Source organism: Leptopilina heterotoma, unplaced genomic scaffold, assembly GCF_015476425.1.
Source record: "Leptopilina heterotoma isolate Lh14 unplaced genomic scaffold, ASM1547642v1 Lhet_19, whole genome shotgun sequence".
Classification (NCBI taxonomy): domain Eukaryota; kingdom Metazoa; phylum Arthropoda; class Insecta; order Hymenoptera; family Figitidae; genus Leptopilina; species Leptopilina heterotoma.
This window is the reverse complement of record NW_025110908.1, coordinates 833,910-852,521: the sequence shown is the minus strand read 5'-3', so window position 1 is coordinate 852,521 and position 18,612 is coordinate 833,910. Positions and strand designations below refer to the sequence as shown.

At 22.9% G+C, this 18,612-nt stretch overlaps 1 protein-coding gene across 1 annotated transcript in view; it reads right to left on the bottom strand.

The window, feature by feature from the left end:
• The window catches only part of LOC122500693 (protein N-terminal asparagine amidohydrolase), a 100,232-nt gene extending 86,372 nt beyond the window's left edge, over positions 1 to 13,860 (bottom strand). Inside the window, exon 1 of the mRNA XM_043609748.1 lies at positions 13,497 to 13,860. The gene's annotated coding sequence lies outside the window, so the exon portion shown is untranslated. The remainder of the gene's footprint in view (positions 1 to 13,496) is intronic.
• Between the last annotated feature and the right edge of the window lie 4,752 nt (positions 13,861 to 18,612).

Sequence of the window (18,612 nt, the reverse complement as noted above, 5' to 3'; positions counted from 1 at the left end):
TAATTGAATTCTTATGATGAATATCGTTATTTATAAAAATAATTGAATTTTGAAAAGAATTTTTCTAAAATTCCTAAAAATAATTGAATTTCTGGAAAGAATTTTATTATTTGTCAAATAATTTATTTTCTGCAATGCATTTTAGTCGAATTTTTTTTAAATAATTGAATTCTTGCAAAGATTCTTATCAAAATTCCTAAAAATGATTAAATTTCTGTGAAGAGTTTTGTTATATTTATGAAGATAATTGAATTCTTGACGAGATATTCGTTAAAATTGTTAACAATAATTGAATTCTTGTGATGAATATTGATATTTTTGAAAATAATTGAATTCTGTAAAGAATTTTTCTTGAAATTCCTAAAAATAATTGAATTTCTCTTAAGAATTTTATTATTTATAAAGATAATAGAATTTTGACAAGATTTTCGTTAAAATTCTTGAAAATAATTGAATTTTGGAAATAATTTTACTAAAATTCCTAAAAATAATTGAATTATTGAAGAAATTTATTATTTTTGTAAATAATTTAATTTCTACAATGAATTTAAGTAAAATTTTTTTTAAATAATTGAATTCCTGTTAAGAATTTTATTAAAATTCCTAATAATTATTCAATTTTTGGAAAGTGTTTTGTTATATTTATAAAGATAACTGAATTTTTGACAAGATTATCGTAAAAGTTTTTGAAAATAATTTAATTTTTGCAAAGAATTTTATTACTTTAAAAAATAATTGAATTCTTGTAATGAATATTGTTATTCATGAAAATAATTGAATTATGTGCAGAATTTTACTAAAATTCCTAAAAATAATTGAATTTCTGGAAAGAATTTTGTTATTTATAAAAATAATTGAATTCTTCCGACACATTTTAATAAATTTTTTTAAAATATTCACATTTTTCGAGAATTTCGAATAAATTTTTCAAAAATAATTGAATTTCCGCGAAGATTTTCTTACTTTTGAAAATAATTGAATTTCCTCAATTATTTGTAAATTTTTTCAAGAAATTTAATTGAATTATATTGAAAATAATTGAATTATTATAAAGCCTTTTATTTAAATTTTCAAAAATAATTGAATTTCGGAAAAGAATTTTATTTATTCATCAAAATAATTGAAAACCTCTGAACAAAATTTTATTATTTATGAAAAAAAAGAAATTATCGCGAAGAGATTTTTAAGAAATTTTGTCAATAATTGAATTCTTGTGAAATTTTTATTATTTATGCGAAAATAATTAAATATTTGCGTACAATTTTATCAAAATGGTTTTTAAATAATTGAATTATTTTTGAGAAATTTTATTACAATATAGTAGATATATTGAAAATCATGTAATCGAGGAAAATTTTTTTAAATAATTGAAATTTTGCCAAGAATTTAATTAAAACTTGTAGAAGAAATTTGAATTATAAAAATTTTTCAAAAATTTAAGTTCTTTAAAATTTTTAATTAAATTTATTGAAGATTAAAAATCGTAAATGCAATTTTTTTTCTAAATTCAATTAATTTTGAAATATTTAAATAAAATATTTCATTAATTATTTTATAAGTAATAATTTTAACGTATTTTTTCAAGAATTATGTTATTTGAAAAGAAATTATTGTGAGAAATAAAGAAAAATTGAAGGTTTTGTATTAAAAATTTTAGAATTCGTGGTAATTTCATATAGTTTATGAGGAAAATAGAAAAGACACCAAAATTCAGAATTTTTTTTTATGAATTCTAGAAATTAAATTTTTTCCAGTACTTTTTAATAATGAATGCCTGACTTTTCCTGACCAATTCTACTTTCCCTGACCTGTGGCAACCCTGTAAATAAAAAATTTATTCTCACAACCATACGAATTAAAATTCGTGTGTACATCAAAGACACAGTCACAAACACATGGACATTGTCCGCTTATTATTATCAATCTTGAGTAAAAAGTCGTAAAATATATTATTCCGTTGTATTTGCATCTTGAGTTTTTTCATAGGCATATTGTTATTATATCTTTTGCCCCTTCGTGTGAGAGTATGCGTATATGTATTTTAAGCACACGCAATAGCTGTGTTTATCATACTCCTGCCAGTGTGCACCAATGATTCTACCTTATTACCTTGCATCAAAACGTGCATCCGCACGCCATGGAGAATACCTACAATGACAACAAAAAAAGACGAGAACTCGAGGCTGCTTTACATGTATTATAATATATATATATATATATATGTGTTTACGTGTGTACTATATACATAAACCAACAGGTTCTCTCAAGATAAATTCGCTCTGGAACTTCCGTAATGTTATGATAATATAAGAGATGATATAGAAAAACGACGATTTACTGTATAGAAAGAGATTGAGTCATTAGCTGGAAACTAGTAAACCTAGTCGAGAAAAAAGTAAAAACACTCTTATATTTTCATGTCGAGTACCTATAGCATCTTTTTTTTGTTTTCAAATGTCAACTAAAGTAGACCAAGTCCGCTGAATTTCATCATAAGACATGAATGGGATGGGAAGTTACCACACTGAATTGTTTATTTATTCATAAATCGTTTGTAATATGGATTGAAGCTTAATTCTGACTGATTTATAAAATATGATTTATAAAATTATTTATAAAATTATTTATAAAATATAAATGCTTCTTTGGATTAGTTTTCAATCATTTTCTACTATTTGAATACTTTTCTTTATTTGGAACACTAAATGCGACATATTTTTTTTTTGAGAATTTACCTTTAGTTACAATATATACTAAAAGTTTCAATAAAAAAACGATTCGCAAAAATTTCTGACAGAAATCATTTAGGGCCTAATCGGTATCAAATTTGTGACTTTAAAAAATCTCGAGAAAGAAAAGAAAATATTAATCCTTTTATCCATTCTGTCGACTTTGAGTAGCAAAATGTTTTAGACTAAAGAAGTTGATTTTAATTAGTCATTTTGCGGGAATTAGATTTTTTTGTTAGTACAACATTCATGAATGATAATATAGCATGATGTAAAAAGATGCTATCATCTGTCTACAAGAGATGATAATTAAGATATCTCTGATCTGACTGACTGCGCATTAATAATAAATTTATGTTTAATTGACTGGATCAGTATTAAAAATCTGAATTAATATTTCATCTATTCAGGGCTCGGATTGTGCGAATCACTTTTTTGTGAAAAAATGCGACTAATCGACTTTTTCGAAATTTTTTTTTACTAAAATGCGAATGAAATTTTTAAATTTTTTTTAGAAAATTAAAGGAAAAAGTTCTAGTCAAAAAAAAAAAATGTTGTTTTATTTATTTACAAATTTCGTTCAAATTTTTCGAAAACATCAATAACTTCTTTTTTAAATAAATATTTAATTATTATTTTTCCATAGGAACTAAAATACTTCAAAAGATTCGAATTTAAACCTTCTGGAAATTAAACATCTTATAAAAAATTGTTATCAAACATGAAGAAATCGATCACTCCGAGTGTTCGACTCGGAGCAATCGATTTCTTCATGTTTTATAATAATTAAAAGATGACCGAGTAATAAAATCATTAATTTATATTACAAGACTTTATAAAAAAAAAAATTTTTCATTTATTTTTTATGAAAATAATTGAAAGAAATTTTTTAAAACATTAGTACCTAAGTAATTGAATTTTGCAAAAGAATTACAATGTTTACATAGATAATTGAAATTTTGAGAAATAATTAAATTAACATGATGAATTTTATTATTTTTAAATATAATTGAATTTTGGAAAAGAATTTTATTATTTGTAAAAATAATTTAATTCCTGCAATGAATTTTAGTGAAATTTTTGTAAATAATTGAATTTATGCGAAGAATTTTATTATTTCTAAAAATAATTGAATTCTTGTGATGAAAACTATTATTTATGAAAATAATTGAATTTTGCAAAGAACTTTGTTAAAATTCCTAAAAATAATTGAATTTCTAAGAAGAAATTTGCTATTTATAAAAATAATTGAATTCTTGACAAGATTTTTGTTAAAATTTTTGAAAATAATTGTATTTCTGGAAAGAAATTTTTTACTTTAAAAAATAATTGAATTCTTGTGATAAATATTGTCATTTATAAAAACAATTAAATTTTGGACAGAATTTTATAAAAATTCTTAAAAGTAATTGAATTTTTGAAGGATTTTATTATTTGTGAAAATAATTGAATTTCTGCAATGAATTTCAGTCAAATTTTTTTAAATAATTGAATTCCTGCAAAGAATTTTATTAAAATTCCCAAAAATAATTGAATTTCTGAGAAAAATTTTGCTATTTATAAATATGATTGAATTCTTGACAAGAAGTTCGTAAAAATTTTTGAAAATAATTTAATTTCTGCAAAGAATTTTTTTACTTTTAAAAATAATTAAATTCTTGTGATAAATATTATTATTCATAAAAATAATTGAATTTGGCAAAGAATTATATTAAAATTCCTAAAAATAATTGAATTTTTGGGACGAATTTTAATATTTATAATGATAATTGAAATTTTGACAAGAACTTTATTGAAATTTTTACAAATAATTAAATTTCAGAGAAAAATTTTATTATGTATAAAAATAATTGAAATTGTAAAGAGAATATAAAAAAAGATTTTTTTGAAATAATTAAATTTCTGCGAAGAATTTTTTTACTTTTAAAGATAATTGAATTTTGCAAAGAATTTTACTATCTAAAAAAATAATTGAATTTTTGAGAAGAATTTTATTAAAAAATTTTAAAATAATTGAATTTCTGGGAAGAATTTTATTATTTACAAAAATAATTGAATTTTTGCAAAGAATTTTATTAAAATTTCTAAAAATAATTGAATTTTTACGAAGAATTTTATTATTTATAAAGATAGTTGAAAGTTTGCCAAGAATTTTATTAACATTTTGTAAAATAATTGAATTTTGCAGAAAAATTTTGATATTTATAAGGTTAATTGAAATTTTGAAGTAAATTTTAAAAAATTTTTGATAAATTTGATAATGATGATTTTGACGAGAAATTAAAAAAAAAATTTGAAAATAATTGAATTTCGGAGAAGAATTTTATTATTTATAAAAATAATTTACATTTTAAAGAGAGTTTTTAAAAATTTTTTAACCACTACCCAATTTTTTTGAAAGTATCAAATTGATACTAAAGTGCGGATCAAACTGATGCCAAAAATGTAGATCAATGTTTGATTCAATCAACATTTTTGGTATCAGTTCGTTGCAATCTAATATCTTTAAGTTAACAGTAAAGTTATAGAATCTACATTTTTAATGTTGTTCTTATTGTTTAGAGCATTGAGCAGTGATTTCTAAAAATGTTTATATCTATAAAAGATTTGGTTCATTTATACATTTAGAACTTCACTCTGAAACAGTACAGATTTTCCAGAAACTCAGAGAAGCATATAAATGATAAATCAAAAATGATTCTTTATCAGCGCTCTCACTATCGATTCTCTACTCTCTAATTAAGACAAAAGCTTAAAATTAGCCTCTTCTAAAATTAAGACCTTGTTTTTACAATGAATAGCATTCATCAGACCCGAGCAGTATTCTAGCTTTGAATTATGTCAGTCCAGGCACTGCGATCATTAGGAAGAGTAAAGAGGAGACTTGAAGAATCGTTCAAATCTAAAGAGAACCGACAGAACCTTATTGATGTTTGAATATAAAGCTGATTAGCCTCTGTTCTCCCATTGAAAAGTAAAACAAGATCTTAATTAAATACTGTTGTTGGTAAATACAAATAAATACTAACATATTGTGTATTAAATATTAGCGCTTCTTTAAAAGTATTTTTTACTTATCTAAAAAATACCTTTTTTCGCTCACAAGAAGAAATACAATCCTTTGTATTCAAAAAGCTAAAAGAATAAATTTTGAACTGATTTTGGGGTAATAATCAGGAAAAAAATTTTTACCTATAAAGAAATTTCTAGTATTATGACTACTTCTCAACTACTGTCAATAATTTAATAAGAACTCAACTACACAAACATTGTTAGCTGATTAAAAAATTAATTAATTCAACTACTTAATTACTTTCCAGACAAGTAGTTGAATTTTTCGATTAAATTTGTTTTAGTCCATATATGAATCAGCATTGATTGAAATTATACCCGCAACAAAGTATATATTATAACGACGATAAAAATTGGTTACCCTTACCCCATTTTTTTAATCTTGAAAACGTGAGCACATTGGAACAGGAATATAATCATGCAATTTGTTATAAATTTACAACTGGATATATATCATACATTTAATTGATGTTGAGGAAGATAGAAGTCTAGATGTGATCGAGAGGAATGCCGAGACTGAAAGGAATGGATGTTTCACGAAGGGAGAATTCCGACGAGATGCAGTAAATACAACGAAAGAGGTCTAATAAGACTAAAGTACACAAATGAAGAGAGGAAAACACCTTTCGTGAAAAATTTATATTCTCTAAAAGATTTTTTCTTGAAGATCTCCCTCGAGAAAAAATCTTTTAGAGATTAAAAATAATTGCAAGGAACACGGCAATTTTTCCATTGTAATTAATTTTTTTAATTTTAAAAAATTTTTCTAGTTTTTGCTAATTTAAATTTAGAGAGTTGCATTTTAGACTAAAAATGTGATATTGTGTTGCAATCTTTCAGGGTTGTCACAGGTCAGGAAAATCAGGAATTCAGGGAAACATCAGGGAAAGCAGAATTTGGTCAGGGAAATCAGGGAAAAGTCGACGAAATTCAATTATATTCAGGAATTTTAATAAAATTCGATGCAAAATTCAATTATTTTTATAAATAACAATATTGATCACAAGAATTCAATTATTTTCGAAATTAATAAAATTCTGCGCGGAAATTCAACTATTTTCAAAAATTTTAACGAAAATCTGACAAAGAATTCAATTATCTTTATAAGTAGCAAAATTCTTCTCCGAAATTAAATTTTTTTTTTAATTTTAACAAAATTCTTTGCAAAATTCAATTATTTTTATAAATAATGGAATTCAATTATTTTTAGGAATTTTAACAAAATTCATTGCAAAATTCAATTATTTTCCTAAACAATAGTATTCATTATAAGATTTCAATTATTTTCGAAATTAATAAAATTCTTCGCAGTATATCAATTATTTTCAAATATTTAATAAAATTCTTCTCAAAAATTCAATTATTTTCGTAAATAATATAATTCTTCTGAGAAATTCAATTATTTTCAAAAATTTTAACGAAAATCTGACCAAGAATTCAATTATCTTCATAAATAGCAAAATTCTTCTCAGAAATTCATTTATTTTTAGGAATTTTAACAAAATTCTTTGCAAAAATCAATTATTTTCATAAATAATAATACTCATCACTAAAATTCAATTATTTACAAGAATTTTAACCAGAATTTTGTCAAGAATTCAATTATCTTTGTAAATAATAAAATATTTTCCAGAAATTCAATTATTTTTAGGAATTTTAATAAAATTGTTGCAAAATTCAATTATTTTCATAAATAACAATATTCATCACAAGAATTTAATTATTTTCAAGAATTTTAAAGAAAATCTTGTCAACAATTCAATTATCTTTATAAATAATAAAATTCTTTTGAGAAATTCAATTATTTTTAGGATTTTCAACAAAGTTCATTGCAAAATTCAATTATTTTCATAATTATAATAGTATTCATCACAAGAATTCAATTATTTTAAAAAGTAATAATATTCTTCGCAGAAATTGAATTATTTTCAAAAATTTTAACGAAAATCTGACCCAGAATTCAATTATTATCTTTATAAATAGCAATATTCTTCTCAGAAATTCAATTATTTTAAGGAATTTTCATAAAAATCATGGCAAAATATCATTTTTTTTCAATAAATGTTCCTAATTCAATGATTTTCTATATTCTACTATTTTAATAAAATTTCGCATAAGAATTCAATTTTTAAACAAAAATTTTGATAAAATTCTATATTTAATTATTTTTCAAAAAAATAAAAATTTCACAGGAATTCAATTACTAAAAAAATAAAAATAGAATTTTTATAAATTTTTTCATAGAAAAAAAATTATTTGAAACTTTTTTTTATAAAATTCTTCACAATAATTCAATTATTTTCATAAGTAGGTAATAAAACCCATTGCAGAATTTCAATTATTTTTAATACAATTTTAATCAACGTTTTCAAAAATTATTAAAAATAATTTATTAAAAATTTTTTGTAAAATTCTTCATAAAAATTTAATTTTAAGAAATCTGCAATCAATTATTCAATAAATTATTTATTTTTCTATTTAAATAATTGAATTTTCGTAGAATTTTCTCTTAAAAATTGATTTAAAAATGAATTTTTGTTAAAGATTGTAGAAAAGAATTGAATATTAAATGCATTATAGCGTGAATTTTTAGAATAATTGATAAAATTATATTATTTATTATTATTATTATTATTCATCAAAATAATTGATGAAATTTTGTAATATTAAAATTGTAAACAAATAGTTTAAAAAAATTTCAAAGAACTTTTACAAAAATTATTAAAAATAATTGATTTAAAGAAGAATTTTAGTTCAAAATTCTAGAAATTAATAATTTAATTGAAATGATGAAAATAATTTTGAAAAAGTTACGGTAATTAAATAATTACAGTATTTTAAATTTATTTTATTTTAAAAAGGTTTAAATTTGAATCTTTTGAAGAATTTTAATTCTTTTGGAAAATAATATTGATTAAATATTTATTTAAAAATGAAGTCATTGGTGTTTGTGAATAATTTTACAATTAAGGAAATTCGTAAATAATTTTACGTTAACAATTTCGTAATAATTTTATCTAATAATTTTGATAGTGAATCAGAATATTCCTTAGGGTCAGGGAAAAAAACAAAATCAGTCAGGATAAAGTCTGAAAATCAGGGAAAAATTAAGGAAAAATTTTCTTTTTTCCTTGATTTTTCCCTGATTTTAAAGTAAAGTAAAGTAGAGTAAAGTCGCAAAAGTCGCAATTCTTGAAAATAAATCGAAAAAAAAGTCATAATATCCAAGATCTGTTTAGAGAACCAACTGTGATTCTCGAAGCAAAAAATTATCTTCTAAAAAAATGCCTTTCAAAATAGTCGGGAGAAAAATAAAAAAAATATGAAATTAAACACCGTATATTTTGCAAATTATTTTATAACCCTTTCGGAAAAGGATATTTGCCTACTTTTCAGCGAAATATATTTGCGGCAATAGTCATAAACACGTCGATAATAGTAGGACAGCAAGGTATCTGGCACATAAAGCTGCCAAGCGATGCGCTTGTCACGGGGGATAATGAAAAGGATTTGTAATCGAGTAGCACGAAATTAAATTTTCCGTTTACTTCTCGGAAGTTGGAAGAATGATGGAATGTGGGTGGGAAAAAAAGGAGAGAAAGAGAGAGTGCATGCTCAATGAACAATTTCACGTCAGTATACATACATACATACATATACGATGTGCATATTCAAGTGGCATCGAAGTCACGATGTGATGCTGCTGCTCACTCGATTCAATTATGTGTGAATATTTATTAGCTATATGTATATATTCTGTAACGTGTGTTGCTGCTGCTGCTGCTGCTGCTACTACTGCTGTAAAGCAGAAATTTAATTTTTCCCCTTTTTTTTGTGATTATAATGATTTTATAAATAACACTTTATGCCAATAGGCTGTCCATTGAAAGTCAATAATTGTAGTTATTATTCAAGGCAATATTCTCTCAATGTATTATTATTATTTTTTTAAAAATATTCTTTCAATGTAATTTTAAAATTTATATTCTCTTTTGTAACAGTAGTGTGTTGAATATGATTTGATCTGTGTGGAAAAAAAATTGTTACAATATATAGAAATCAAGTTGACGCTTGTCAATTACAATGTAAAACATTATTGATGTTGGTTTTTTTTGTGCAAGAATATAGAAAACATGAATGAAAAAATAATTGTATATAACTTTGTTTGAAAAAATAGGTATATACTTTCTTTACGTGCATTTAATTGAAAATTGAGAAGAAGAAAAAAATAAAATATTACAGGTTCTATAGTGAAATTCGTTACGCAATGAAAGTTTCGGTTAGATCTTAACTAATAATTATAGGTGCAATTTACACTTTTTATGGTGAATGTAAAATTGATATTGTATACAATATATGTATCTATTTATAGAAAATTTACGTAATCTTTTTTAACTTTAATTTTTATGCATACTTTAGAAAATTGCGAATTGAGGATCAATTAATGATTGATGGAAAGTTATCCTATACAGTGAAGAAATTAAAAAAATTTTCCGTCGTTAGAATTTTATTTCGTGCCTCAAGAACGTACTTTCAAGCTAAAATTCTGCGACGATTTAAATTAATTAATTTATTTCGTCTATAAATAAAATTTTTGTTACAATAAATTAGAGCCAGTTTCAAGAAAAATTTTTTTATTTTTATTCTAATGCAACTTTTGTTTAAATTTAAATTGTTGTAAATTAAATTCTTTAAGAAATAAAAACATGTACGAGTAATAAATTAATTAATTATTTAAAAAAAAATTCAAATAAACTTTTTCAAAAAAATTAATTCTACAAAATTGTTATTTAAAAGTACGGAAAAGTCAAATTTTCCAGTGATTTCAATTTGAAAACCTTTACAAAATTCAATTATTTCTAAAAATTCATGCTACAATGCTTTTAATATTCAATTATTTTCTAAAATTTTAAGTGAAATTCATTTTAAAAGCAATTTTTATTAGAAAATTCTACGAGAATTCAATTATTTAAATACAAAAATACAAAAAATATTGAATAACTAAATGTTTCTTTAAAATTGAATTCTTGTAAAGAATTTTATCAACAAATTTTAAAATAATTGAATTCTCTTGACGAATTTTAATTAAAAAATAGTTAAAAATGAGAAATATTCAGATTTTCAAAGATTTTAATTTGAAACCTTTTTCAAAATTCAATTAAGGGTCACTATCAAAGAACCGGTTATAAGTTTTTGAGACTCAAAATTCTCGACCTCTAAATAAAAAAAGGATTTAAAATTTTAATTTCTTGAAAACATTTTGTATTGGTATAAAGGTTACCAAAATGTTTCTCAAAAATTTAGAATTAAAAACAGTTTAATTTTTTATTTACAGGGCAATGATTTCGAGCTTAAAAAACTTATAACTTTTGACGAATTTTAATAAAATTTTTAAGAATAATTACATTTTTCGAAGAATTTTTTCCTTTTGAATTAGAAAATTTGACCAATAAATTGTTATCTTAAACTAATTTATTAGTAAGATTTACTAATTTAGAAGCAAATATTTACTAATAAATTAGTAGACATTTATTTACTAATTATTTAATTTACTATTTTTTATAGTAAAATTTGATAATTCAAATGCAAGAAACATGTTTTTTTAACATTTTTGAAGTAATGTAAATAACTTAATTCACAATTAAAACTATATTAAACATAATTGAATTATTATAAAATTTTTTTTTTTAAATATTTGAAAATAATTGAATTCTTGCGATGAATATTGTTATTCATGAAAATAATTGAATTTTGGAGAGAATTTTACTAAAATTCCTAAAAATAACTGGATTTCTGCAAATAATTTATTATTTATAAAAATAATTGAATTCTTTTCAGTAATTTAAAATTATATTGAAAATAATTTGAATTATTATGAAAAATTTCATCTAAGTTTTTGAAAATAATTGAATTCCTGCGAAGAATTTTATTTCTTAAGAAAATAATTAAATTCTTGCAAAGAATTTTATTAATATTCAAAAAAATTTTTTATTTCATTAAAAAATTTTTTTTTTATTTTGGACCCAAGGCCACAATCAAAAAACAGTATTCGACAAAAATTATGGTCCTAGAAACATACCAATTATTAATATTTTAAAAAATAATTGAATTTTGGAAAGAATTTAACTAAAATTCCTAAAAATAATTGAATTTCAGTCAAAAACTTCATTATTTTCAGCAGTAATTGAATTATTTCAAAGAATTTAATTAAAATTATATTGTAAATAATTGAATTTTTATAGAGAATTTCATCTAAGTTCTTGAAAATAATTGAATTTCGCGACGAATTTTATTTATTAAGAAAATAATTGAATTCTTGCAAAGAATTTTATTAATATTTTAAAATTTAATTTCAGCGACGAATTTTATTATTCTTGAAAATAATTGAATTCTTTTGACGAATTTTAATAAAATTTTTAAGAATAATTACAATTTTTGAGCAATTTGATAAAAATTTTATCAAAAATATTGGAAATTCTGTGCGATGATTTTTATAATATTTATGAAAATAATTGAATTTTTAAAAAGAATTCTTCTATTTATAAAAGAAAATTGTATCTCGGAAAAAATTTTTATTATTTTTGAAAATAATAATTGAATTTCTTCAATCATTTGTAAATTCTTCAATATTCAATTCTCTCTAGTGTTTTTAACTAAAATTCTTCTATAAATTCTATAAATTTCTAGAAAGTGTTAGGTACAATAATTATTGTCTATTTTCCTCTTATTAACAAATTTTTTTCATTGACAAATGTTGTGGATTTCAACTTCCTAATCGCAATACTTTACGAATCACTTTTTAAAAAAAAACAACAACAATCTTCTAAGTTTCTTGGTCCACCTTCAAACAGGAAATTTAAAGCTTTATTTTATGCAAATTTCAGATTTTTTTCTAGCTTCGGTTTGTCTTCCTGACACACAAGGAGTTGAAAGCATTTTTAAGCATAACTTCTAAGCTTTCTACTAATTTTTAAGAAATTTTACCTTTCGTTGTGGACTTCAGGATCATTATTATTATCCTGAAAGTCTGCAACGTTTTTAAAAATTCACAATTTTCTTGAAAGTATCAAAAATTGTTACCAATGCGGATTAAACCATTATTAGTTGATTCAAATTTTTTGTATCAATTTAAATCGAGATTTGAATCAATTAATGGTTTGATCCACATTTTTGGTATCGATTCATTGCTTTTTGATACTTTCAAGATCATGAACGAAAAATCAAAACAGAATTGTCTTCTCTAATTATTTCATCTCCGATTTTTATGTCAACAAATCCTGAAGAAATTAATTACTTTCTAGGAACAAATACACGAGTCATTCTCTAGTATCTTATTGTCATTCTCTAGTTTCTTATTGTCACTCTTTAGTTTCTAAATAAATAGTCCCTTTATATTAAAAGTGGTCCATTCTTCTCCAGAGCAGACTCCATGTTCCCCATGCCTATTAAATCCCCCGTCTCTGTCTCTCTTTAATAATAATTACTCTCACACAGAAAATGATTATCCATCAAGCAGTTGAACATGAAGTCCGCAACAACATCTTGATAGATAATCATTTTCACAAAAACATTCAGGAAACATCACAAAGTGAGAGAAGAGAGTGACTAAATAACCTGAAGTCGGTCGGAGAAGTCAGTTCCATCTGACAGGCGACGTTTAAAGATTAGAAAGAGAGAAACATTGAAAGAACTTACCGGTGAAGGACAGCCGAGCAAGGAACCCAAGAGTGCACAATTAAAAAAAAAAATCTACTTCTTAATTTTCACTTTGACTTCAAAACTAAATCAAAATTAACAAATTTCTATGATAAATATCAGGTTATGCAACATGCAACTGGTGGCACACGCGAAATTTTAGTAAACCAAAAAAGAAAAAAGAAAACAAAAATGGTTCTTCTTTTGGTTGGAGTTTTTGTATAAATTTGACACTTGGGTGAAAATTGATGATGTTAAATGTCACCTATTCTCCTCGTGTACAATGTTTTTGATTCTCAAACTCACTGTCGCTTAAAATGCACACGGAAATTATAATTTGCCTAACGCCAGTCTACCAACCTCCACTGACAAACGCGTTCTGTTTTCTGTCGACTTGCGGCAGTGCGCGCGCGCAGTTTAGCTTCTTTGTTGTGTGGGTTCTCATTCACGATATTATAAAATTCACCAAGAGAAAACTTCACATGAAAGCAGCAGTGAGCAGCAGCAAGCAGCAGTAGGGCTATACTCAACAACAACTCGTTTCCGCGCGATTCTAATTTTTTTTTTTATTTGTGTGGTTGTCCAAATAGAGGACACATTATATTTACCATCGGGCTAATTATTAATATCTGCAATAACATTGTTTGCAAATTGGAAAAGTATCCTAAAGATACAATTCTATTTTTTCAATCTAATCCACTTTTTCTTTTATGAATAAGTAGTCCTTAAGTTTTGGGGCCCCTTAAGAGCATTAAACCACTCAACCCTTATTATGCGTTTTTTGCAATTTTCAGCAAAGGAACTTAGAAATATATGCGAATATGCGACAATATTTGTGTAAATGTATGCAAAATCTTTTTTTTAAAGAAAATTGACTTTTTTTGTAATATTTAAATGAATAGCTATATGCTCCGAATGGTAGGTGAAGTAATGACTTTTTCTATTAGTCATGTTTGTGTGAATTTTAAATTCAATTTTTGCAAGTTGTATGAAAGTGAAGTATGGTCATCTTAGTGGCATCTTTTGGATGGTGTTGGAAACCAGAAAGAAGGGAATGATACGAGAAGTTGATTCGTTGTTGATAAGGCAGAAAATTCTGCAACTAGATCTTATGCGGACCCATCAGAAAACTATCAGAAAAATTAAGATTTTATTCATTTTATTATTTAAATAAATATTTTTTTTGATAGTTTTCTGACAGTCCATAAGATCAGTTGTATTAACGACGAAACTTTCGTAAAAATGTATTAAATATTTACTTGCAAACTTCGGAGTATTTACTTGCAAAGTTTAGTGACAATTGTGCATAAAGATTTAAATGTCCAACTTCAATAATTGTTTAACGTAAAAATTTCCTGAAAATTTAGCCTCAAACTTTCCTGAAAATCTGAAAATTTATTGAAGTTGGACATTTAAATGTTTTACACAATTTCGACCAAACTTTGCAAAAAAATACTCCGAAGTTAGCATAACTAAATCTTTGGTAAATTTTTACGAAAGTTAGGGTGCTGTATGTGGGTTATAATAATACTACGAATAAAATTTAATATTTTGATATAGAATTTATAGCGTTTTGAACTGTATTTATAAACCATCACTTGAAGCACAATTTGCAGCAGCATTTACAGCTATTAATACACGATTCTATAATTACATATCAGCGCTTTTTGATTATTATAACTTTGTTTAAAAATGAGCGTTGCATGACTGGGGAACATTAGCACTGCGAGTACAAATAAAAATTCAACTCTAGCATTATTATGATCGCGTTTAGAAATATTGACTTCAAGCTTAATAGTCACAAGTATATATGCGCATATATTTCACTCTATCCGTGTATTTGTATGTATATTGATTATGGCAATATTCAGTTTGTCAATATAATGAATTTTGCTATTTCATGCATATTCATAAACTTCGAGGCACTTCATTATATAGAATATTATACTCTTTAAATCCAAAGTAGCAAAATTGTTATTAAATTGATTTAGTTAAGTTCTTCTTAAATTAGTGAAATATTAACTATTAGAAATTTTTATGTACGACGACTTTTCCCTTTTTTTGTAGAATTTGAATAAATGCTGTAGTCATCTATAATTGCACTTAATTCATTATAAATGATTTTTTACCAAGTTTTACGCTCTAAATCCGAATTAATGGTTTTCTACTAATAAAATAAAACATGAAGATATCGATCACTCCGAGTCTTCGACTCGGAGTGATTGCTTTCTTCATGTTTTATAATAATTAAAACTTGCTACTTTGTTACTGTAACTTCTTCAAAAATTATTTTCATCATTACGATTATTCATTTCTAGAATTCTCAACTAAAATTCTTCAATTTTTTTTTATAAATTTTTCAAAATTTTACGAAATTTCGATTATTCTGACATTCTTCAATTAAATATTATGAAATTAAAAACTTCAAATAATTAAAAAAAAATCCATTAAACTTATTGAGAAAAATTAATTCTATAGAATTCTTAATTAAAAGTATGAAAAGTTCAAATTTTCAAAAGACTTTAATTTGAAATTCATTTTTAAATCCATATTTTTCAGAAAATTCTACGAGAATTCAATTATTTAACTATAAAAATAAATATTTTATCAAACAATTGAATGTTTCTTAAAATTGAATTTTCATAAAGAATTTTATCAACAAATTTTTAAATAATTGAATACTCTTGACAAATTTTAATCAAATTTTTAAGAATAATCGCATTTTTCAAGAAATTTGATGAAAATTGTATTAAAAATAATTGAAATTCTTCGATGAAAATAATTGAATTATCAAAAGAAATTTTATTATTTATGAAAATAATTAAATTCTTGAAATGGATTTTAGTAAAAATTATTTAAGTAATTGAATGCGTATCTGAAGAATTTTAGTCAGATTTTTTTAAATACTTTAATTCATACGAAGAATTTGATTAATTATGAAAATAATTGAATGCTTGTAAAGAATTTCTGGAAACAATTTTTTTACTTTTGAAAATAATTAAGTTGTTGTGATGGATATTGGTATTCATAAAAATAATTGAATTTCTGGAAAGAATTTTATTATTTATAAAGATAATTAAATTCTGATTAAAATACTTGAATTATTGTGATAAATATTGTTATTTATGAAAATAATTGAATTTTGCAACAATTTTATGAAAATTCCTAAAAATAATTGAATTTCTGGAAAGAATTTTATTATTTGTGAAATAATTTATTTTCTGTAATGCATTTTAGTCGAATTTTTTTTAAAAATTGAATACTTGCAAAGAATCTTATCAAAATTCCTAAAAATCATTAAATTTCTGTGAAGAGTTTTGTTATATTTATAAAGATAATTGGATTCTTGACGAGATATTCGTTAAAATTCTTAACAATAATTGAATTTTTGAGAAGAATTTTATTACTTTTGAAAATAATTGAATTTTGGACAAAATTTTATTAAAATTCTTAAAAATAATTAAATTTTTAAAGGATTTTATTATTTGTGAAAATAATTGAAATCCTGCATTGAATTTTGGTCAAATTTTTAAGAATAATTGAATTCCTGCAAAGAATTTTATTAAAATTCCTAAAAATAATTGAATTTTTGAGAAGAATTTTGCTATTTCTAAAGATAATTGAATTTTTAACAAGATTTTTGTTAAAATTTTTGAAAATGATTAAATTTCTTCAAATAATTTTATTACTTTTGAAAATAATTGAATTCTTGTGATGAATATTGTTATTTGTAAAAATAATTGAATTCTTAGCGAGATTTGCGATAAAATTTTTATAAATAATTGTATTTCTGCAAATAATTTTTTTACTTCTGAAAATAATTGAATTCCTGTGAAATTTTCATTATTTATGAAAATAATTGAATACTTGTAAATAATGTTATTAAAATTCTTAAAAATAATTGAATTTTTGGAAGAAATTTTATTATTTATGAATATAATTGAATTCTTGACAAAATTTTCGTTAAAATTTTTGAAAATAATTGAATTCTTGTGATGAATATTGTTGTTTATGAAAGTAGTTGAATTGTGCTGAAATTTTATTGAAATTACTAAAATTAAATGAATTTTTGGCGAGATTTTCGTTAAAATTTTTAAAAATAATTGTATTTCTTCAAAGAATTTTTTTTCTTTTGAAAATAATTGAATCCTTGTGATGAATATTGTTATTTGTGAAATTAATTAAATTTTGCAAAGAATTTTATTAAAATTCCTAAAAATAATTGAATTTTTCAAAGAATTTTATTATTTATAAAAATAATTGAAATTTTAAAGAAAATTTAAAAAAAAATTTGAACATACATAATTGAATTTCTGAGAAGAATTTTACTACTTTTGAAAATAATTGAATTTCTGCAATCATTTATGTAATTGCTTCAAAATTCAATTTGTTTTAGTGTTTTTAACTAAAATTCTTCTATAAATCCATTATTTTTAATAATCAATTAAATATATTAAAAAATTTTAACTAATTTCAGAAGAATTTTAGTTTAAAAAATTTTTTTTAAATCCAATTTTTTTTTTATATTTCTAATTAAATTCATTTATAATTGAAATTTTACAAAATTTTAAATCAAAATCTTTTGAAGTTCATCTACTTATATGAAAATTGTAAACGCCATTCTTTTAAAATTGAATTAATTTTGAAATTAGATTTTAATAAACACAATAACTTTAGAAAACAACAATTTTCCAGGATTTCAACCAAAATTCTCTGACTTTTCCAGCGATTTTTTCAAGGTTCATAAAATTCCCTGACATTTCCGGGTTTTCTAGGTTTCTAGGTGTAATTTGAATTTTTAATATAATCCATTATTAAAACCGAAAAGCATCAGGAAAAAATGAAGAAGAAATTAATTTTAAGATAAGAACACAAAAAGGGAAACTCATCCTAAAATCTTATTATACCTAAGATACTATCTTAAAATCTTATAATATCCAAGATATTATCTTAAAATTTTTTACAATAAACCAGAAAATATTGAATGAAACTACGAAAGCAACGTAGTCGACCGCGAAGATAGCAGTCTAGCAGCTCTAGCAGTGTAAAAATAAACAGTTGGTAGTGCCCCATCGATCGATAATGTAGAAAACTATTCGCAAGCACGTTACTTGCC